The following is a 23,515-nucleotide window of genomic DNA, read 5'->3' as shown; positions in this document are numbered from 1 at the left end:
GTGTAGTATGGGGCTGGGGCGTGTACCTAGCACATCTTAATTCCATTTTTTATTCACCTCCCTTCCCATCTTCCACCCTTCACCTCTCGATCTCTTTCCCACTTGAGAACAATCTCTCTCCCTCCTTCCTATTATCTCTTTCATTTTGCTCTTGATTTATAATTTGGGTTTTTCATGTAAGACAAACTCTGCACTACTTAAGCTTGGGTGTCTGCTTTATTTCATTGAACATTACGATCTAGTTTCTTGGTTGCCGACCACTGTTTTCTATGTGAGAGAATTTAGCTATATGTAAATTTAGACATCTTTATAAAAATTTCATAATTCTAACTAATTCTGAGATTATGAACTCTGAAGAAAATCTAAATAAGGATACTGAGATAAAATATAGTTTTAATTTCTCTTTAAAATCTTACTGATTTTCATTTAGATGAATTTAAAAAGACTGACTCCTGGATAACTTGGGGTTGAAACAGTGGGGATGATGCCTTAGGTACTTTTCTCTTGTTGCTAAGGTCCTGCATCCAAAGTGAAAGGAGGAAAGGTTTATTGGGCTCAGTTTGAAGAGGTTTCAGTCCATAATCAGCAGGTTCCAAGGCAGGGTGGCACATGGCAGAGGGGCAATTGTTTATGGCTATGGATGGCAGCAAAGGAAACCAGGGAAAAAGTGGGAAAGAGAGGATTAAGCTTCTTTCCTTCCCTTATATAGTATGCAGGCTGCCTGACCTAGGGAGGGGGCAGCACACTGCCAATCCCAGCACTAGACAATGACCCAACACAAACTCCAGATTCAGCCACCTCCAAAAGTCTGCCCCTCATGAAGGCATGAAGCTTTGGAGAGACATTCAGATACAAACCATAGAAAACGGGCTAGAACAACTTACTTTCAGTATCTATTTCAAAATAAGAAGGAACATGTAAACACCAGGGTATGATGACATCTTGTGTGAGGAGTGTGTGCATTGAAGGGATGTTTCTTCTTTGAAAAAATATATTTTTTCCCTTCTGCTTTGGGAGGTTTGAATATTGAAAGAAAAATACTTCAAATTTAAAATTTATTTTCATTCCGTGAAAGCATGGGTTAATCCAGTGGAAACACAGATTCAAACATTTTTCTCTTTTACCATGCAGTAAGAGAAAGCCCGGGTAATTCAGAAATAAGAGCACAGATTCCTAAAGACACTTAAAAGTAAAGAGCTTTTATTTTCAGGAGTAATAGTGACAATGAGAACTGCAATGGCAAATATGTTTTAAATCCCTATTACACTCCAAGTCCTAGTTTTGTAAAGGAGCTAAACTCCCAGCATTTCTGTAAATGCTCCCAATCAATATTCTATTATTATTATTATTATTATTATTATTATTATTATTATTATTTCATTTAATGTATTTGTACAGGGTCTCACTAAGCATCTGGGACTCATAGTGATCTTCCTGTTTTCAGCCTCCCAGGTGCTGGGATTATAGGTGTGCACCACCATCCCCGGTACCCCATCACTGGCTCAGCACGCCCCGGGGGGAGGGCCAACATGGCATGTGGGACCAGGGATTGAACTCTGGTCCCTACACTTGTCAAAGCAGGCACTTAGTCCACTGAGCTATCTCCTTGCTCTGCGTTCTGGCCAACGTGAACTGAGCACTTTTCCCTCCGTCATGCCCCTTTTTAGCACAGCATTTCTGCTTTGGAGTGAGCTGGACATGAACTACAGCCTGAGCCAAAATAAAGCGCTTCCCCTCGAGGCTGTGGGCATCCAGTATTTTGTCTCAAGAATGGAAGAGTGGCTAAGACAGGGGCCTACTCGAGCCCGAGCAGGTAAGGGCTAAATTGGGTTAAACAAAGCTAATGAGTGTTCCAAGTTGGGGAGCATGGCATTTAATTGTATCTGGATTTCTCTATTTTGAAAAGTTCAGTAACTTTTAATGGACTGGCTACTGCGCTACAAGAATGGTGAGAGTATTAAAATAATGATAACATTTCTGATACATTCCTGCTGTGTATAATTATCATTGCTAACATTTTATGGATATATATTGAAGAGAAAATTTAAATTTTAAAATTATATTAGAAAAGCATTTGATGATTTAAATAATACAAAAATAAACAATGTTACCAAAGCTTAAAATCAATCAATAATTAAAACTGTAAAGAGAAAAAAGTCAGAAAGACGGTACCTTAAAATATTCTAAATAATGTTTTTATGAGATAGAAACATGACTTGGATTTTCATTCTGTCTTATTTGTCTTCTTGTTATACTTTCCATATTTAAAAAACTGCAAATTTACTTGAGGAGGGAGATGAAGAAAGAAAGGAACAAAGAAGAGTCAGAAGGGAAAGAATGGAAGCAGAAAGGAGGGAAAAATCATGTTGTAGAAGGCATTTCTCCTTGTGCCACTCACATTTATTTGAGAACCTTGGCTATTTAGTTCCTAATGCACAGTTGCTTGATTTTTTTTTTAACAGTTGCTTGATTTGAATTGTAGATCTTATCATTTTTTTTCCAGATGTGGTGGAAATGCAGACTAAAGTGGAGCCAGACTAACATCTGAAGAAAATCGACAAGTATTGAACGTAAGGTACAATGGGAAAAGTACTTGCTGGGACGGTAAAGCCAGCAAGGGGCCATGTTCACTGCTGTTGGTCCAAATAACCTAGAGGTAGGTAAAAGTCCAAATGAAAGAGGACCAGAGCCAGAAGAAAAAAGAGGTGAGGATGGAGGCCAGAGAAGGGCTGGACAGGTACACCATCCACTGAGGTGCTATTGGTGAGCGGGCACCATGGAGGTGAAGGGGTGGACAGGAGCATGGCCAGCAGGCTGAAGGAGGTCAGGTGCCACGACTTGTATCTGAGCCATCTGTTAGAGGGACTCCTCATGGCTCTTGTGATTCCAGCAAAGACTTGTTGTGAAGTTTGAACTTCTGATTGGAGTGTCAAGGGACTTTCAGTGCACGGATTGGCGAAGGCTTGGGCTTGTCAGCACAGGTCTTGTTCTGCCTGCCTGGAGGCCATTTATGCCTCTTTTGACTGTACCTTGTCTTTTTTTTTTTTTTTTTTAGTAACCCCTGCCCCACCACCAGACCTAGGCAAGTGTAGAAAACTTTGGGACCTAAGCTCGATTAGTTTCCAAGTTGTACAAAGCAGCATGGAACAGTACAGAAACCTATTGTTTGGAGACTTATTTTAAAAATCAGGGCATTTCACACAACACTCCAGCTTTGTAATATTTTTTGGATAAGCTGCAAGATCTGTTAATATTGATTCCCAGTTCTTGCAAAGTGACAGTGGACTAGAGCCGAGCAATGACATACTTTTTTCTCTTCTTCAAGAGTTCCTGGAGTATTCTCAAAATAAATTTTCTGGGGGATTGACAAAGGTAGTTGGGAGCAAATGTTCCCTCTAATACCCTTGGATGCTATGCTTGCCTATGACTCTTGGGGTCCTAAAGCCATGCAGGCCCATGCACAGGATTCCATGCAGAGGATGGTTGAGCAGAATCTGGGTTCTCACTAACACTGAGGGGCCAAATTAACTTGCCCCACAGCCGCAGTATCTTCAAAGTTCTTGTTAAGTAATATAAGGCATTTTGTTGACTCTATATTGCACTTTTTTAGTTCAACATCTCTGAAATCAGAATATATTTTGTCATGACCACATCTTCCAAGGACTCACCCACTATTGGCCAGGGGCAGTCCTGATACCATTGCCATTCCCTGCACATGTGTCAGTTTGATTGGAATTCCCTGTGACATGGCTGCAGCCCCATGGTAGTTCAGTCAAGAAGCTATGGAAGAATATTACAGTAGGGGTCCTGTTTTCAATTCTAGAACCTTCTCTTGACATCTTCTGAAAAGATAAAGAAAGCACTATGATCCAAAGTTGCAGAAGGATTGTCTGCTTGGAAGAAAATTCAAGAAGCAGTGGTAAGGCATTCTTTTTAAAAGATGTTACTATGTGGTGTTGGTAGCTCATGCCTGTAACTGAGGACTCTGGGAAGCTGAAGCTGAGACATCATATATTCTAGTCTTCTATTGGCTATATAGTGACTAGGGAAACCTGCCTCCAAATGAAAAATAAAAAATGGCTGGGGAGGTAGCTCAGTGTGAAGGTGCTGATTTCAAATCCTACTACTACCCCATCAGAAAATGGCACCAATATTTTGATACCAGAGGGAGTAATATTGAATAGAAAAAGCTGATATTATGACTCTGCATTAAAAAGTAATTCGGGAGATTCAGATTTCAGTGTGAAGATGTTTTATGAATATGGAACAATATACTCAATTGGTGGTTATAGATATAAATATGTCTATGATATATAATTTTTATAATATGTATCTTATGTATGATAAAATGGACATCTGAATAAGTTTTACAACTCTCAGTAGGTATAAAATCTCTTAAGTCATTAGAGAACATTATGAGTTATTTGACAGTGGATTTTTTGCTCTTCTTTGTTTAGTGATTCATAAACTAGAGTGTTATATTACAATTAGTGCCTTACATTTGAGGAAATGACAAATAAATCTTCCTGGTTGAAATTGGGACATTTTTCTTGCAATCAAAGTATTCACAATAACATACAGTTTATGAATATTTTATGGTCAATAGCTTTCTTTTCAGTTCATTAAAAGAAAAGGACAGAGTATGGTAGGATCCATGAAGCATGTGAATCTGAGTTCCTTCTGTTTAATTCATAGGTAGGCAAGAGATACAGATGATAGCAGAGCTCCTTTCTCTTTAGTGTAAGAGTCGTGGTAAGCGGAGCAAGCACGAGTGTCTCTGAGTTAGGAAGTTGTCTTGAGCATTCTCCCTGCTGAAAAAGCATGCTACTGTTCTGCAACTATTAGTTATGCTCATGGGTTAATGAGCAGTATCTTCTGCAAATGAAAATGCACTGGCCTCATTGCCAGCAGACTACTTAATTAACCTGCTGATACTCTTAGCCACAGAATTAGCTGTTGTCTTGGAAATGAGTTATTGGGGTTCTTTTGTCCTTCAATGGTCCCTTTACTCTCTCAGACTATTATAGGACCAGGATGCTCTTTGATTAGTGCATTGTAATGTCATAGAGTAAGCAGGAATTTGAGAAACTGCCCATGGCATGTTGTTTCATTGCTTACACTTGCTACTGACTCCTTTATTCTTTGATTACTAAGTTCTTTCTTAACAATAGTCTTAATTATACCAGGCATTTTATTCCACAGTGGAACCTTTTCTCTGTTTTTTGCTGGTAGACAAGGTTAGTGCCCACCTTCAGAGAAGATTCACCACGCAATCTCCCTTGATGGAAGAAACCTTTCCTGCTCTTCTCTGTCGATGACCACCCCAGTCTCTCAGAGTGAAGGATGTGACAGTGTGCCCTTGCTCCTCAGGGGCAACAAAGCTCCAGGCAGGGAGTTCCATCCCTGTGAGAGAGTGCACGTTTGCTATCAAATGCAAATTCTTTATTTGAAAAGGTTGACAAGAAGGCTATTTTTACAAAAAGAATTCCAGTTGGTTAAATTTAACATCATATGAAAAAAAAATTTTTGGTCCAAGAATAGTTTCTGGCACTGTGCCCATGGTGTTTCTTTTGCTGGGAAATGGATGTATTCTCGTTCACTTTAAGTGTTTGCTGCAGTTTTTGCCTTCTGAGAACACAGTGATAGCTTCGTTGGCCTCCATAGTACTTGTCTTTCCTTCTAAAGTAACTTACTTAAAATTTATCATTGCTAACCAAGTGAATCCTGGATTCCATTTTTAGTGTTTCAATTTCTCCAACTGCTTGGCCTGGCCTGTCAAAATGTTGGATTGCCATCTTCCATTTCAGCTTACTTCTTAGTAGGAACCACATTTGCCAATTCCTGCAGCATCCCCAAAAGAAGCTGTCCTAAAATTCAAACCTCTATGTTTTTTGGCCAAGAGTTTCAAAGCCTGGAAACTTCACCAGTGCCTTCTTAGTCCATTGACCTGTTTGTGGTCTCTGCTTTTCCTACACAGTTTTTCCTTGGTCTGTGGAAGGGTTCAAAACAGTCTCTTCTGCTTGCTGAGTACACATTTTGTGCTTCTGGGCTGTCCACTAAGTGTCTTACAAATATAATCCTGATTAATCCTTCTACTACCTGTTTTAAAGGTAGAGAAACAAAAGACCAAAGTAATTAGGCAAGTAGCCTAGGGTTATCCAGTCAATTAGTGGCAATGCTAACATTTACAAAAGCATTTGCCACAATATGGAAACTTCCCTGTTGTTTTAAAAGACATACTGGAGTGCCTGAAAGTATGTGTACATTTTTTCGACTACATTTTCTCCTAAATTTTGGGTCAGCATATTTCTTGCCAGAAGTCTTCCTAAGCATCAGCATTTTATGACACATTGTTCTGTAATAATATGAACAGTGAAAAATTTGACTCTAGGTCATATTTTCCTGGTGCAAGATGGAACAAGGCAATCACCATCCAAGAGAGCAGTGGAGAGTGCTAGACAGGCTTTCAGACTGCTGATGCTCAAACTACAGTCTGAAAATATAAACATAATTCTTATTATGTGGAAAGTTGACCTGATTGCATCTGGCCAATTGATGAAGAGTCTTAGAAGCGTCTTTAAGACAAAAGTGATCTACACAGCCATCAATTCATTAAATCTAGAAGAGTCATACTCATCTCATAGAAGCCAGAGAAGCCCCTTCCTCCATGACTCCTCAGATTCTTGGGAGTGTGCTGTGTTTTTGAAAAATGACTTAGTTCTGTTTCTGTTGCTTTCCGGGGAGTATTTTCAACTTGCTCCGTCAGGAGGAAGCAAAACCAGAGGAAAGCTCCCTCACTCAGCCACCCTAGGGGAAAAATCAACTCACACATTTGGAAGAGAAAGAAGGAAAATCTTATGTAGCTTTTGACAAATTTTCTCATTATCTCTTTCATATTTTCTGGGCTGTGAACAGTGATTAGTATATTAAATTAATTCTTGGATGGTTTGCTTGACTGACTGAGCTAGAATGCTTCAAGGAACAGCAAGCGGAGATCGTCCTGTCCAGCTGGATCAGTTTCTTCCCTGTCATGCTCTGCACGTCTCCTGCTCCTCATCACAGCCTGAGGTCTCCACACTGTGTGGACAGCAAGGTGTTTAAGCCTAAGGTCAAGAAAATCTGAAATTATAGGGAAAATTTAGTTTTTGAAAACACTAATATAAAAAATGAGGCTGTGGAGGGAGGAGGGGAGAGGAGAAGAGAGAGGAAGCTCAAAGTTTCATTAGTTTCTGGAAGGCCCCATGACCATCCTGGGCACAAATATCATTACAAAAGTAATTGTCCAATGGATTATTCCTTTTTCCTGATCACAGGAAAGCTTATCCACCGGTGATATTTATTGATTCAGAAGCTCTTTCAGGTGCTATGGATGACCCAGGGAACAAAACCAAGTACTTCGTTCCCATTCTAGATACTGAAATTGAAATAGAGGAGAGGAAAAGTAACTTAAAGGAGGAAGTTTGGACAAATGAAAGAAAGGAAAAATATATTTAGCTTTATGTGCAGAATAGTTTGGATAATTATATTGTCAACTTCTGCTGGTCTTTTGAAAGGAGCAGTTAAGGCTGAATTTTTTTTTTACTCTTTTTTCGTCTTTCGAATTTCTTGTAACTTCTTTGTCATCATTTTGTTTTGTTCTTTTTCTTTAAACAAATCTTACATATTCATATCTGTTAACCTGAAGAGCTAATTTGAAGATAACATCATGTAATATAGCAACCATTGTTGAATTCCTATTACTTTGTGCTGTGAAATCTTGTATCATTTCTAATGCTTTTCTCTAGCACTATTTTGTATTCTTTAAAAATAATAAATAAATAAATAAACAAATAAAGGAGGAAGTTCAAAATTTTGCTAATAATCATAGAGAGTGATTCTTACCATTCTAGATGGATGCTTCTCATCTGTTTATGTGGTGTTCTTGTTTTTTTTTTTTATATATTTGCATTTATTTACTTGTGTAAAGAATTTGCAGGCATTTCTCCTTTTGAAGACAGTTGGGCATCCCACCGCATTTCTTTGTCATTCCCCCACTGAGTTTGTGCAGATGTCCGAGTGCTCCCCAGCCTCAGTGCCAATCTGTCAGGCCTCCGGCTGTTGCAGACAACACGGGCACTCACACGATCCATCCACATTGACAGAAGGGGAAATGAGAGACATGGACCTTGACAAGTTCTGCCACATCCAAAAAAATGAAATTGATTTAGGCCACTAAAAAACTCCAAGCTCTTTCATTAATAGGCCTTGGGAAACCACAATAAATCAGCCTATTAGGGTGCAACAGGGGTGCAAATTGGTGTCTCAGTTAATGTAGATAAAGATTTCAGTGTGTGCTGCATATATCAAAAATTTAACACATGCTGCTTGCAGAGTTTTAATGAATACAAAAAGCTCAATTGCTGAAAACCAACACAACCCAGGCATTACTTCACTTAGCTGTCAATAAAATTGTCTCTTATTTTATTTTCTAATGGTTTATCAATACTGGTAATTTGCTGCTGGTTATAAAAAAAGGGAATAAAAAAAAGAGAGGGTGGAGGGAAATGAATTCAAATGAGTCCTGCTCACTAGAAAAGAGCTTGGTAAGCCATTTTGCTCTGCTACCTCAGTTAGGGATCAGATGATGTGAGAGAGCAAAGTTTCCATTTCTCCCCAGATGCTAAACATCACGTTCCCTGAGAAGAATACCTTTGATCAAGGGTGCCCTTTGCTCTGGAAATCTGCTAGGTCTTTTGATCAGGGACATTAAGGAATTATAACTCCTCTGCTAAAGGAGTTCTTACAAGGGAAAATGGCTTTATTTATTTAACCTTTGTAATAAGCTAGCCAGTAAGAGCTACATGCCTGAACCATTTTCTGTAAAATACAGTACAAAGTAAGCACAGATACCTTTTTCTGAAGCAGAAGAAGGACTTCTATCATTGTATGAGAAACAAACAAGTCTGCTCTACTTTTTCAGGGCCACAAGGGAATGGTTTCTAATCACTGTTTTTTTCCTGCACAATTATGGAGGTGTGAGGAGAGGGGCAGTCTTCCTCCTGAATGATATTAATGTAGTTTTTAAAAACTAGATTATGGTAATGAGCCAACCACGAGAACTCATTCACTGAATGATTCATTCAATAAACATTTCTGACAGGCTAATGCATTAATAAGTTAATGTAGAGATTAACATGTGACTTATCTTATTATTGTGATTATTTTCTTGCTTGAGCAGACTTATTACAAGCTAGATGAAGTAATTGCATCTTTCATCCACAGAGGAAGGGCAACTGGACTTCTGCATCTTGTGTTCTGGGACAGTTTTGCGTAAGTCTCTTATTTCTTTCCTTTCTTCTTTCTTTTCTTCCCTTCTATCCCTTCTTTTTTTCTTTCCTCCTTCTCTTCCTTTAGTAAATAAAAAATCCTAGAGATGCATTGTTTTGAGCAAAGGCTCTGCCCCAGGCCCTAGCAGATTGGGCTAAAAACTCCAAACAGAGGCATCAGTGCTAAAATCCCACACCATGAAAGTAAAACTAAGGTACTTATTTTACTTTCCTAGAGGAAAACTCAGGGATAGAGAAAAGGACTGTGAGTAAGTCAGGACTACAGGTTAAATATCTTCAACAGACCCATTTCAATTGGTATGATAATGAAATTTTCTCTATCTTGACCCTTACACAAAAGTGCTTACTGGATGCTAACCAATGAGTTAGTTTTCTATTGTTCTGCTCCCTTTTACTGCCTCACAAAGAAAGTAACTTACTTACTTACTTACTTTATTTATTTATTTTTGTGGCCAGCTCAGCCCACCCTGGGGGCGGGTCTGACGTGGCATGTGGTGCCAGGGATTGAACCGCAGTCCCTGCACTTGCCTAAGCTTGCCTAATAGGCAATTTAGACTACTGAACTATCTTGCTAACTTTAAAGTGGCCGAGCCTGATTTTTTTTGTGTTTGTTTGTTTCTTCTGTTTTCCATTCTTTGCTTTTCAGAGTACCAACCCTCCTCTTCTTGGCTCATGGAAGGCTTATAATTTTATGGTATTAAATGTTGCGCAATATTGGAAGTGAAAATAAAGCCAACTAAAGTTGTTAAGCTAATGGTAAGCTTTGTTTTTTGATATTTCTTTTCTTCTTTCTGAGGCAGGAGAATAGGGTGTGTCAGAGCAGCTGGGGAAGTAGGAATGACCGATCAATTACAAAGTCCTAGGACACTTGCTCAGAATAGTTCTCAAAGTGCTGCATGCAAGCCCAATCAGAGTTCTGCCTTCAGTTCTTCCTAGGAGGTCGGGAGCATGTTTTGATAGGATGGCGTAGATCAGGCGTAGGTCAGCCTGAGTAGTGGGCAATACTAAAACTTGACCTCTCTGCTGCTGTGTTCTCTCACAGTAGTCCATCCTCCTGGGGGATGCAATTCTTTTTCTGCATATTCTTGTCTCAAATTTTCTCTGCAGAGCCTGCTTCTTTTCCTATCTTTAATAAGTGTAAAACTTTGCTACTGTGTCTGCTCATATTTTATTTTTACTTTTTCAAAGGTATTTAGTACAGGGTCTACAGGGTCTCTCTACACAGGTTGGACAGTGCATCCCGGGGTTAGGGCCAGCACAGCGGGCCAGGGATCTAACCCCCATCCCTGAGTCTGCCTAAGCAGGTGCTTTAGTCCCCTGAACTATCTTGTTTACCCTGTGTGTGCTAATATTGACCTTTTTTTTTTTTTTTTTTTTGCTCAGAAACCCCCTTCTAAAAGGAGACTAGCTCCTCACATCTTGGTGACATTTCCTTCCTTTTTTATTTTTTAAACTTTATTTCTTTCTCTGAGACTGGTGAGGACACACAAATTTGTTGACATCTTTATTTAGTCATGGGTTGGGGAAGATTTTGAAGTCATGAATGAATTGAAGCAGAAGGGGTCCTCAGTTGGTATAGATCTGCCTGGGGCCACATCTGTACCTCCTAGAGTAGATGGCAGTTCAGGAGGGGGATGGGAACCTAGATGATTTAGGGGGTGATCCCTACCCATGACCCCATGTGACCTTGAAAGCCAAGGAAGAGCTCTGTAGGAGCAATCATGTGGAGGGGCCTGGAGCTCCACCACCCTCCTAGATGCAGGAGGCACGGTGGCCAGGGGAATCAAAGCTGACTCACGGCCTGAGAGCAAGCCTCCTTCATCATGCAGTGCCTGACCCCAAGGAAGAAGATGCTCCAATAAATGAGCAATACTGTTTTAATCACCAGTCAATAATTCTGAAATCAAAACAGAACGAAGATTGCTGTATAAAGGCAGAGAATCATGGTGCTACCTTGCATCTGTGTTGTGAAGTAGTTTCCATTTTGTGTGACACCCTTATTGAGGTATTTTCTACTGTATTTCATCTCTTTTTTAGTGAGGCCTTATGCTAAGCAGATGGAAAGATCCATTGTTTTCCCTCCAGGGACTCTGAGTCTAGTGGGGAAGGCAGTCAAATGCACGGAACTACAACATCACAGAGGGATTCTCTTCCAGGCCTGTGGGCACAAGCTGGGATGTCCCAAAGGTAAGGTGTGTGGGAGGAGGGAGCCTGTGAAGCTCCAAGACAAGGACCAACATTGGCAGAGCCATCTGTAAAGAAGGGGTAAGAAGTTCCATGTCTATGAGATCAGAGTAGCCGGGTGCCTGGTGACAAGGATAGATGGCTGCTGAAGGTTATGGCTAATGGGCATCATCAGTGTAAAGACTGTATCAGATTAACTCCAATGAAATACCAACTTCATGGCTTATAAACGAATGACACCTAATAGAAGATTCTTTAGATTTGGCAACAGTACTGAAAATGTGTACCACGTTGCCAATAACAAGTTGTAAGATAGGAAAAAATTTCCTAAATCATTATTAGAAAAAGTAAATTTAGTTCAACCATCTTAGAAAAAAAATCTGAATTATGTTTGTAGTTTCTCTGTAATAGTAAAGTTATTTCAAAAGAAGGAAGAACCAAAGACAATGTAGCCAAAATTCAGAATATAAACATTTTTAGAGGTCTTTCAGACAATTACTGCCATTGTTAGGCTTTTAATAAAAATCCAAATACATCTAATGTTGCTTTTCTGGGGTTTTGATATTTCTAGTACTTGTTAGCTATTAAAATTTGTATTATTTTACCTTCTTTTCTTTTTTTTTGAGCAAATATGCATTATTGACCTACTCCTATGTGTATAATATGGTATTATTTTTCTTCAAAAGGATCACAAATTGTGTAAGTGTCAGGTTCCCCAAGCCCAAGAGACCCATCTGCAGAGGCAGTCTGGGCTGTAGCTCACAGAGTTTTGGTGACAGAGCTGAGTAGGAACGTTGTTTCTGCTTCCTGGTATGCCTTCTTCATGTCAAAGTTTGCAAGGAATAAGCATTGGGTTAGGGGAGGAATCACCAACAGATTGGTTCATGAATTTTGGCCACTACAGTACTGGTAAAAATTACTGGATGCCAGTGTTTGTAGGCAAGGTTTTCTCTCCAGTGTTCACAGTCTCATTCCCGACCCTTAACACCTGGGTGACAGATGAACTTGTGCTGTCTAGCCCACGAAAGCACCTGGATTGGAGCAATGACTTCTTATAGAATAGAGAGATTTTTGAGACACTAGCTCAGGACATTCCCCTCCTGTGTAGCACTGCTAGGAGATATATGCTTCAGTATTAATCTACCAGAGCACCATCCATCAACAGCTCAGGTATCTGAGTGCCTGGATACGAAAAGAACAAAAGCCATATTTTACCTGTCAGTCATCCTCAGATAGTAGGGAAGCCTGTCATGCTGGGTGTTGTGTGGACCCGTAATCTTGGGCTGAAAAAAATGGGAGGAATACAGACTCTTAGAGGGAGAAATGCTGCCCATGAGGAGAGCAGGACCAATCAAGGAATACCTTGGCAAGGATATATTTGTTTTTAGTTTCAGCCCTTGACTGCTCCATATCTGGTAATTTAAGCTCCAAAGAAAACACAATATTGCAGGTGTTCTCAGAATAACTACAGACTGAGAACTGGTATGTTTTCAGTTATGAAAGCAGCTAAAAATTCAATAACAAAGGACATGAATCCAAACCATCACATTGCTGTAAAATTTTGGCTGATGCATATAGGAAAAAGTCTTGTTAAGCAGTTAGCCAAAGTACGCTGAGAAATGATCTAACAAGAATGGCTGTGCATTTGGACTAGCTCAGTTCGTTCCTATATCAGACCTCGAGCCCATAAAGCTCCTCTCACTACTTTGCTTAGTGACAGCCCTAAGAACTTGACATACTTTACGTGTTACCTCACCTTATACTACTCATGATAAACTACATTTATCTAAGATCAAACTACATGCTATGCATGCCTTTTACATTTAGCATGTCAAATGCTCATAGCAATCTTCGTGCACTAAATGAAGAACCTGGCTCAGAAAGATTATTATGAAACAAGACCACATATCTAGGTAGTTTTAGGTTATCTGCCTAATTATAAAGTCATCAGATCTGCCTAATTGTAAAGTCATCATGGACTGCTGCCTCAGTGCAACTGTTATATGGCCTAAAATCTTCAGCCAGTGAGTTCCAGGAAGCATGGCTATTGTGAGGGCTCATGTTGCACCCAGGAGTGGTCCATGGACACAGATCCTCACCTCTGAAGCTGGTTCATTGCATGTAGCTTCCTTTTTGTTGCTAGGTTTACATGGGTTAGCTGCTAGTCACCATAATATCAACATCTGCCCGCTCCTGAACATAGTTACTTTTCTTCTTCCTAAGGAGATCTAGAATACCGAGGAGTAGGGTCACTGAGCCACTCTGTATCCATCACTAGGGACTGCATCTTCAGCCATGTCCTAGCATCGAACATTTGAGGGCCCCAGTCCTTCTTTGTTATGGCTATTTTTTCATTCCCACTTGAAAGCGACTTTGCCTTCATGCCTATGCTTTTCTTCAACAACTTCTTAGCGCAGAACTATGGCTCAGATGGGTAGACTCATTGCTATCTCAGGATTTGATGTATTCTATGGAAATAACCTCAAAATAATTGAAATGGTAGTCATAAACTAAATTCTAGGAGAAACTCAAGATATATATTTTCTCTACTTCTGTCTTCTGGAAGGACCTAATACAAAAGCACAAAAGTAGTAATTAGTATACTTACTGTTCAGAGATCTTGGCCTCTGATGCCATTTTTTACTAAAAGAAGGTCTCCTCAGAGAAAAAGCTAAATTTAGGGCTAGTGCAGAGAAAGTTCTAGAAGATCCTGGAACACCATATTATGCCAGAAAATAAGGATATGTTAAAAAATTATGAGGCTGTGTTGTAAGAATAATAGCTAAAATGAAATGGCTCCTTGCCAAACATGTCAATATAAGTAAAGATGGTGTGACTATCACCCACTGGTAGAAAAACAGTAATCTGTGACTCTGTAGTAATTTGTCTTGTAAGTAGATAACCCAAATATATAAATAAAATGAAAGAGAGGCTTTTATTGTGGAAGGCCAAATGGTGATTAGTTGTTGGGAAGGGGTCATTGGGTGAGAAGAACATTATTGCTTTTCTTTCTTTCTTTCTTTCTTTCTTTCTTTCTTTCTTTCTTTCTTTCTTTCTTTCTTTCTCTCTTTCTTTCTTCTTCTTTCTTTCTTCTTTCTTTTATGGAACTGGGGATTGAACTCAGGCCTTTGTGCTTGCCAGACAAGCGCTTATTCTACTGAGCTATCTCCCTGGCCCCCAAGAAGACCATTATTTCTGTCATGTTAAATCTACCCTTCTTACTCAGAATTGGGTTTGGGCAAAAATCATGATCAATGGGCTTTAACGGGGGATTTTTTTTTTTTTTGAAAGGGTTTTGCTATTCAGTTCAGCCTGACTTTGCGATCTCTATGTAGCTGAGCCTGGCCTTGAGCTCATGGTGATCCTGCTGCCTCAGCCTCCTAAGTGCTGGGGTTACAGGTATGTGCCACCATGCCAGGCTTAAAGTGGGAAATTTTGATGAAGATCATGATATTTTTGCATTCATAAACTACACCCCCAAATACTACTTAATAGTTTCAAGTAAATTATATGTAAACAATATAGAAATCAGATGAAAACTTGAGTAGGTAAACAAAGTAAGGTGACCAGTGAAAAGAAAATATATACTATATACATCCCAAATGTGATACCATGAACAGAGCACAATATCATTTGTGGGATATTCTGGCTAGAAATGCGTATGCAAAATATGAGATAGAAACTTTAGACACACCTCAATTTAGGTATTTTCTATTAGAAGAAAGGAGCAAGAAACTATGTTATAAAATATCAATGTTGTAGAAGAGAAGGGCTGTGGAATAAAAGAAACTAGAGAAGCATAATAAATATAGTACCTGATTCCAGGCTCAATCTTTTATTCCAGATTTTTAATTTTTATGGGTACATGTTTGTCTTCCTATACAAAATGTTTACTTTCCTCCTAGGGAGTTGCTGCTAAACATTCAAAACACATCTTAATTTTTTTCTTCACTTTCCCTCCTTCCTCTCCCCACCCCTTCATCTCTTTGTCCTCTTCCTTTTGCAAAAGATCAACCCTATCTCCCTACTTCCTGTTATTTTTTGTTTTGCTCTTTGTTTATATTTTGGGTTTCCCATATAAGAGAAACCATGCACTATGTAAGCTTGTGTGTCTGATTTATTTTTACTTAATATTATGGTCTCAAGCTGTACCTATTTTCCTACAAATGATTCAAATTTATCATTATTTGTGGTTCTTTATTGTGCAGATAGACCACATGTTCTGCATTCGTTCATCCTTGATGGACATAGAAGCTGCTTCCAAGATTTAGCTGTAAAAAATTGTGCTACTGTAGACACAGATATCGATGTATCACTATAATGTGATATCATTAACTCTTTTGGGAAGATATCTAGGAGACTAGCTGGGCTAGATGGAATTTCTAGTTTTAGTTTTTGGGGAAGTCTCCATAGTGATTTCTTTAACGGTTGTCTTAGTTTGTGGTCCCATTAACAATGCACAAATGTTTCCTCCCCTCACGCCACCCTTGCTGTCTTGGCATTGATGATGATCATTTTTTTCTGGTATAAGGCAACATCTCAGTATTGTTTTAATTTCCATTTCTCTAAAGGCCAGAGATGTTGAACATTTTTTCTTTTCATCTATTTATTGTCAACGTGTACTTCTGCAAAGTGTTTAAGCTATATTGGTTGCATTTTTTCATTGAGTCTTTCATTTTGGGGAGTATAGTTTTTCAAGTTCTTCATATATTTTATTTTATTTGTTTATTTATTTTTAATCTTTGATTTTTTTTCTTTTTGTATTTTAGGGAAGGGTCTACAGGGTGTTCCGAGTCTCACTACTAGGTCAGACTCATAGTGATCCACCTGTTTACAGCTTCCCAAGAGCTTGGATTACAGGTGCAAGACCCCATACCCAGTATGTTTTTATTTTTTTAAAGAGAATTTTTTTAAATTAGAAATAAATCCTGGAAACAACCCAAATACTCTTCAACAAAAGAATGAATAAAGAAAATATGGTATTTTTACACAATGCAGTATTAGTCAGCTATAAAACTGGATAAATTTAAGTCTTTTGTAATTAAATGGATACAACTAGAGCCCATACTCTTTTTTTTTTTTTCAGTACTAGGGATTGAACTCAGGCCCTTGAGCTTGCCAGGGAAGTGCTTATTCCACTGAGCTATCTCCCCAGCCCCTAGAGCCCATACTCTTAGGTGAAATAAATCAGACCCGCATGTGCAAGCATTATATTGTCTCCTTAGTGTAAGAACCTGAAAGAGAAAAATGGAATCTGAAGGGTACAATAGACACTGGGGAAAGGAAGTGAACTTATGCAAAAGGAAAGAGTTACTGTCTTCATATATTTTAGATACCAGTTCTAAATTTTTTTTTGTGTAGGTTGTCTCTTCATTCTTTTGGGAATTTTTTGTGCAGATGCATTTTAATTTGATATCTTACTTGTTGATTCTTGGCTCTATTTTCCGTGTCACTGGAGTTCTGTTTAGAAAACCCTTATCAATGCCCGTTTCTTTAAGATTTTTGCCTATTTTGTCTTCTAGCAGATTTATATATTTATTTACTAAAGAACACAAACTAAGAAAAAAGGCATTACAAATGATACAAAATTTCACTAAACAAAGTAATAGTAATTCAACAATGATTGCTGAATTGCATGATGTTATCTTCAAATTAGTTGTTTAGGATACCAGACATAAATGTGCAAAATTGGTTAGAAACAACAACAACAAAAGTTATAAGACATTAAAAAGAAAACACATGAATTAAGAGAAAAAAATTTAAGCATCAACTGCTCCTTCAAAAGACTAGCAGAGATCAATAGTACAATTATCTAAATTATCCTGCATATATATCTAAATATATCTTTTCCCTTTCCTTCTTTTCTTCTTTTTCTCACCCCAGTTTTTACTTCCCATTGAACAAATTCTTTCCCTTTCACAGTGTCTCTTGTACTTTTCAGATTTTTATTTACTCTTTCAGGTTCTCACACTAGCCCGACAATATTATGTTTGCACGTGTGGGCCTCATCTATTTCACATTCCAATACAGTCTCTAGTTCCACCCATTTATCTACTAAGTGTCTCTCTCAGATCTTTGATCTATTTTGATTTTTAGTTCATATATGGTGAGATCTATGGATCTAGATTCAATCTTATGCATGTGGATAAGTAGGCTGAATCTTTTACTGGAGAAATTCAAATGGTCTAAAAGCCATTTTAGGTTCATTTCAATATATTGGAATAAGGATTTAGATTAAATTAAAATTGCATTTTAATGTTAAATTATATAATGTCAGTTATCCACTAAATTAGGTCAGTGTGCTGAAATTATATAAAAGAATACCTTTTTAGAAAACAGACATTAAATTACTTAAAGAAAAATGGCACAATGTACTCAACTTTCATATGATGCAGGGAAAAATATTTTATATAATATAATTTGTATGTCATATAACATAAAATGTATCTGTATGTGGATAGATATAAAAGAATATTGTACAAATGGTAGAGCAAGTAGTATAAATATTATAAATAGGTACATCTGAGCAAGGAATGTCCGTGTACTTTGAACTGTTCATATCGTCTCTAATTTTTGATAATTTTGAAATTACTTACAAATTTAAAAACCTGCAGAGATGGGAGGAGACAGAGTTTATATATTAGCCAGAGGTAATGATTGCGATACAAAATCTGGCAATTTGCTAGCTATGGGATCTTTGGTGAGTTATGTAATCCCTCTGTGTCTTGTTTTCCTTAATTCGAAAATTAAAATAATAGTTCTTGTCTCCTAGACCTTCTCTATGAGAAAGGAGATAATAAAAATGTTTATTACTATTGTCTTGGATGATTTTTCACTGAAAAGTTGCCCTGGACTTGGAAGGTCACTTGGGAACTAGGGTGGGACTTAGAGTTTGAACATGAAGTCAGACACTGAGGACACGCGAGCCCAAGATTGAAGCTGCAGGGGTATGAGGTGTCCTTGGGAAGAGTCATGTTCTGGTCTTTCACATCTCACAGTCAAAGCCTGGGCTATTGCCAAGGTGAGGGCAAAGAGTGAGCATGCAAGGAACACTCATTCATTTTGAAATGAGAACTACTGGTACTACTGGTGACCTATGTCACCCATTCATTTAATTTCAGAGGTTCTGAATCCTGGAGCTCTTTCTAGAAGACATGATTTGGGGACAGAGTATTCTCAATAACAAAAGCATCAGTGAAAAATAACAAATGTGATCCTTGGAATTATAGTACAAGTCCTCCAGAAACAGAGGTTTCCTGGTGGAAAAGTCTGTGTGTTACCACCCAGATGCTTTCATGACAGTATGGGGCAAGAGGAGAAAAATGCTAACAGTGTGTGGGAGAGGTGGAAGGCCCATTCCATGGTGCCCACGTTGGTTTCCTAATTTGGGTAGTTTCTCTCTCAAGTTCCTTATTTGAGGACAGCTTGGGCAGTGTTATGATTAGAAACATAATCCATTCCACATATGCATCGAGGCTTAAGCAGCTGAATTGCAGAGGTCTTAGAAATAACTGCCAAGGTAGTCCATGGAAAACCACCATGCTGTTACCCTGGACGTCACAGTTTTGCTGACCTGTCTTGAGTCATGACTCTTAGTGGGGATCAGAACAGGGGCACCTGCTCTTACCTCATGGTAAGACTGTGGGGGGCAGGTTAGAACAGAGAGGGGCCTTGACTTATGGCTGAGTGTGTAGGGAAGCAGTAAAAAAATAGCAGCGAGGGAGATTTTTGTCTCCTTTCTCTCCTCCTCACTGCTTTGCTTTCTCCTTGAACTTTGTGGTCTGTATGTTGTTTCACAGAAGAGCAGCCCAATCTTACTTTGCCTTGCTGGGGCAGTGTGCTGAGGAAGAGGCCTGGCTGACAGTTGAAATTCCTCAGTCTGGCCACTTACCAACTGGGAAGTGGGAGGAACCAACCTTTCTGAGTTTTAGTTTTTACAACTGCTAATTGGGGTGATTCCTATTAATATTGTGTGGATTAACGTAGGTCATCTTCAGTGTCTAGGATTAGGCTTGACTAGGAGATGACCAGTAGGTAGTTGGTAGCATCATTATCCTTAGCCTTAGGATAAATATGGCCAGCCCTTCCTAACAATGTCTCATGGCCAGCTCCTGGATTGTAGCAAAGCTCTATAGTTATTAGTCAATCCTGCAAGGCCCAGCACATTGGTATTCCCTTTTCTTTTCAACTCTAACAGTCTTAATGTTATAAACTTGCCTGCCCTTTAACTCTCTAGAATAGCAAATCATGCTGAATAGCAATTCCTGACATAATTGATATTTACATTTTGATGGTATGTCTCTGTTTAAATTGTTATCTGGCTAAAGCATACTCACACCTGACTTACACTTCTTCTAGCCTTAGAAAGAGTCTTGCTTCCTAGAGTCCAGTCACTTCTGAGAAGATAAGAAGCCCAGAGCTGCTTGATAATGGACTGTAAATAGTTTATTTTCAAATAGAAACTGATCTTTCATGGAGGCTGTTTTCATGTTTTCCAGTTAAGCCTTAAACCTTAATGATTTGAGTGAGTTATTTTCCATCTTCTTATCCTATACAACAACAGGAAGCACTCTGAGTTCTTGTATGATTGGAAGTGAGGTTAAATTTCCCTCTTATCAACCACTAGTCAGAAACAGAGCAACAGAAGAACTTGACTTTGAGTCAGAGATCTCGATTTGAGTCTTGGCTTTACACTTAATAGCCCTACAATCTTAGTCAAATAAATTCACCTCTATTAGCCTCAATTTTATCTGCAAAATGGAGATTAAAAAAATCCTTACATACAGTACTACTTGGAAATGGTAGGACAGAGGGAGCCTGTGTTGTGCATGCCAATTTTAGCTTAATTTGTTGCATTTGTTGATTTTCCACAGTGCAACTGAGGACTTTCAAAATGAGGTAGAAAGCAAGATTTCTGTCTTAGCAGTCATTTTCTTCTTTAGTCCTACTGTCTTCTGAAGATGGTGGCATAAACGTCTATGCTGCTCTATTCACTCAATAACAGAGGCGTGTTTCCCTCTTTGAAAAGACACATGAGCCAAAGGCTACTCAAACAGGGAGAAAATGCATCAGGGACATCTAAGGTAGCTCCTTTATTGTTCACTTTATCCACCTGGATCATTTTTGTGCTGATACAGTAACATCATCACCACCCAAAGTGGAAAAAATGAATTATTGATGGCTTTGCATACTCACACTGGGTTCCAGGAAAGGTTTTTGAATAGCAATGACTTGAGGTGAACTCTCCAAAGAAACATTGAAAGGTGGTTGGAACACAAGGGAAAGGAAACCTGTGGGGATCGGTTTCTAACTGCATTGTGGCCACATGAATAATTCAGGAATATTGTTTTGGGGTAGGTATCCCTTTCAGCATCTTTAAAAAAACTCTCTTTCTACCATGGTGGGATCACATCCCATTCAATATCATGGCGAGGCTTCTGTCTTGCCTGTAGTTCTGCAGAGCAGCAAAGTGAGTATGGTTTCACGTAGAGTGCTATGCAGTCATTTGATCAAGTTGTTTATTACAATCTCAATCGCTAAATACTGGAGAAATGTGTTTTGTATTCAGAACATCTAATATTTTATTAAACTTATTTCTCTTCTTGGTTGTGGACATTAAGATAAAGGATAAGGTTAGGAAAAACAAGATTCATATGCTGTTGACTGCAGACATTTAGTCAGGTACACATTCACTTATGTCAGGCATTTCATTTTTATAGTCAAGCATGTCTTTTATGCCATTTAAAGGTTTATTAAACTTATGAAGAAGATAATTTTTCTAAAAATAATTTTTGAATAGCTTAAAAGATATTCATACTAGATTATTAAACTAAATGTGTGTGAGGTAGTGGAGGAAATTTTACTTGTCAGTGTTTCTCTTAGGGCGAGCTGTGTTTATAGCACATTGACAAGCTGCCTAGTGTGGAAAGAGAAGTCCCGAAGGCATGCTGAAATAACCAGAGATGGTCCCCAAGCTGCCACCACATGCCAGCAAGAGAAATTTGTGCTGTTTCTTATGAGACAGGAAGAAGGTGAGGGGATAAACAAAAGAATTGATCACCCAGGTGAGTTAAATTCCCAATAATGGAGGTGGATTTAGTTGAGCTTTCCTTGCGACTTTATCATCCTCTAGCAATCTGAAGCAATATCAATTTACCCAAATGATTATTGCTGTGGGTTTCTGGCAGCAACCCGTGATGGAAATGAGCTTGTGATGTCAGGAGAGAAAAAGAGGATGCGAAGCCAGAGAAGCTCAAAGGCTTCAATTGATATCTGGGTGAGAGAGATACGGAAACTGAAACGTGAAGCTTTAAAAACATATAGAAGTTGGGTGTGATGGTGCACACCTGTAGTCCCAGTGCTAGGGGGGCGGAGGCGGGAGAATTGCCATGTGTTCAAGGCCAGCCTGGTTACATGGTGAATTTAAGCCCCATCCGCACTACACAATCAGACCCTGTCTGTAAAACAAAACCGACCAACAAACAAAAACACATAGGAAGTCAATTTACCAATAATTACAATTATTAATGGAAGCCCACGATTCATGTACAAATAGAACTTAATGTTTCTTGGTACCATCACATAAAGGAAACATTTTCCACCACATATTTCTTGTTTTCAGAAAGGAAGATAGACAATATTGTCAAAAGATCATTTTTTCATCCAACCTTAATTCTGCAAGGAGTTTCTCATGAAAGGCTTTCCACAAAAGACCCCAAATGACTTAAGGAAAAAACTGCCTTCAAAAGCAGTATTCAGGCTGAAGAGATAGCTTGGCGGCATCAGCACCTGCCTGGCAAGCATAAGGTCCCAAGTTCGATCCCTGGTACTGCATGCCATGTTGGCCCTGGAACCCTGGTTGTGCTGTGTCAGCCCCAGAACCAGGCGTGGTAGTGTGTGCCTGTAATTCCAGCACTAGGGAGGCTGAGACATGAGGATCACTATGAGTCCAGACTTCACAGCAAGACCCTGTATTAAAAGAAATAAATTTTTAAAAAAGCAATTTTCAGTCAATTTTTTTGACAGCAACAATTTTTTAAAAAATTTTAAAAGATAAGAAAAACAATAGTAAAACAATTAGAAATGATACAAAATTTCAATAAAGAATTGAGGATTTTTTTTTAGCTTTGACAACTCTCTTTTTTTGCTGCATCAGGTTTTCCCTTAGTCCGGGAGGCAGTGATGTCCTTTTCATACTTTTCCTTCAGCTTAGCAGTCTTCCTTTCATATGGGTGCTTGTCATCTGCTGCAGCATTAGTCCACATTTCTCCAAATTTCTTTGCAGCATCACCAATGGACAAGCCAGCATGTTCTCCTTTGATTTTTGGGCGATATTCAGAACAGAACAAGAAGAAGGTCGAAGGAGGCCTCTTGGGTGCATTGGGATCCTTGAACTTCTTTTTTGTTTTTCCTTTAGGAGGAGTATAAGTTCTCATTTTTCTTTCATAATGAGCCTAGTCTGCTTTTTCCAGGTCTTCAAATTTTCCTTTTTGTTTAGCAGACATGGAGGAGGATGAGGAAGATGAGGAGGAAGAGGAGGAAGAAGAAAATGAAAAGGATGAGGCAAATGAAGAAGAGGATCATGATGAATAAGTTGGTTCTAGCATAGCTTTTTTTCTTGTCTATAAAGCATTTAATGCCCGCTGTACACAACTCATTCCTTTTGAAGAAAAAGATTTGAAATGTAAGACTGTGTAAGATTTGTTTCTAAACTGTACAGTGTCTTTTTTTTTTTTTTTTCCTGTATAGTTAACACTACTGAATGTGTCTTTAGATAGCCCTGTTCTGGTGGTATTTTCAGTAGCCGCTAACCTTGCCTGGTACAGTACGGGGGCTGTAAATTGGCATGGAAATTTAAAGCAGGTCCTTGCTGGTTCATAGCACAAATTAGTTATATATGGGAACAGGAGTTTTTCAACTTCAGTTGTCTCTGATGTAACTTATATGAAATAATTATTGTTCTGTTAACTGAATACCACTCTATAATTGAAAAAAAAGTCTCAGCT

At 38.7% G+C, this 23,515-nt stretch overlaps 1 long non-coding RNA gene across 1 annotated transcript; it reads left to right on the top strand.

The window, feature by feature from the left end:
- The first annotated feature begins 9,977 nt into the window (after positions 1–9,977).
- On the top strand, positions 9,978–14,903 carry LOC111812034. Its single transcript, XR_002817639.1, has 3 exons — positions 9,978–10,082; positions 11,364–11,513; positions 14,802–14,903. It is a non-coding gene; the product is annotated as an uncharacterized LOC111812034 (long non-coding RNA).
- The last annotated feature ends 8,612 nt before the right edge of the window (positions 14,904–23,515 follow it).

This window comes from Octodon degus, unplaced genomic scaffold (genome assembly GCF_000260255.1).
Source record: "Octodon degus isolate 3935 unplaced genomic scaffold, OctDeg1.0 scaffold00110, whole genome shotgun sequence".
Taxonomy (NCBI): Eukaryota; Metazoa; Chordata; class Mammalia; order Rodentia; family Octodontidae; genus Octodon; species Octodon degus.
Note: the sequence above shows the minus strand (reverse complement) of the source record. Positions and strands in the feature narration are given on the sequence as shown.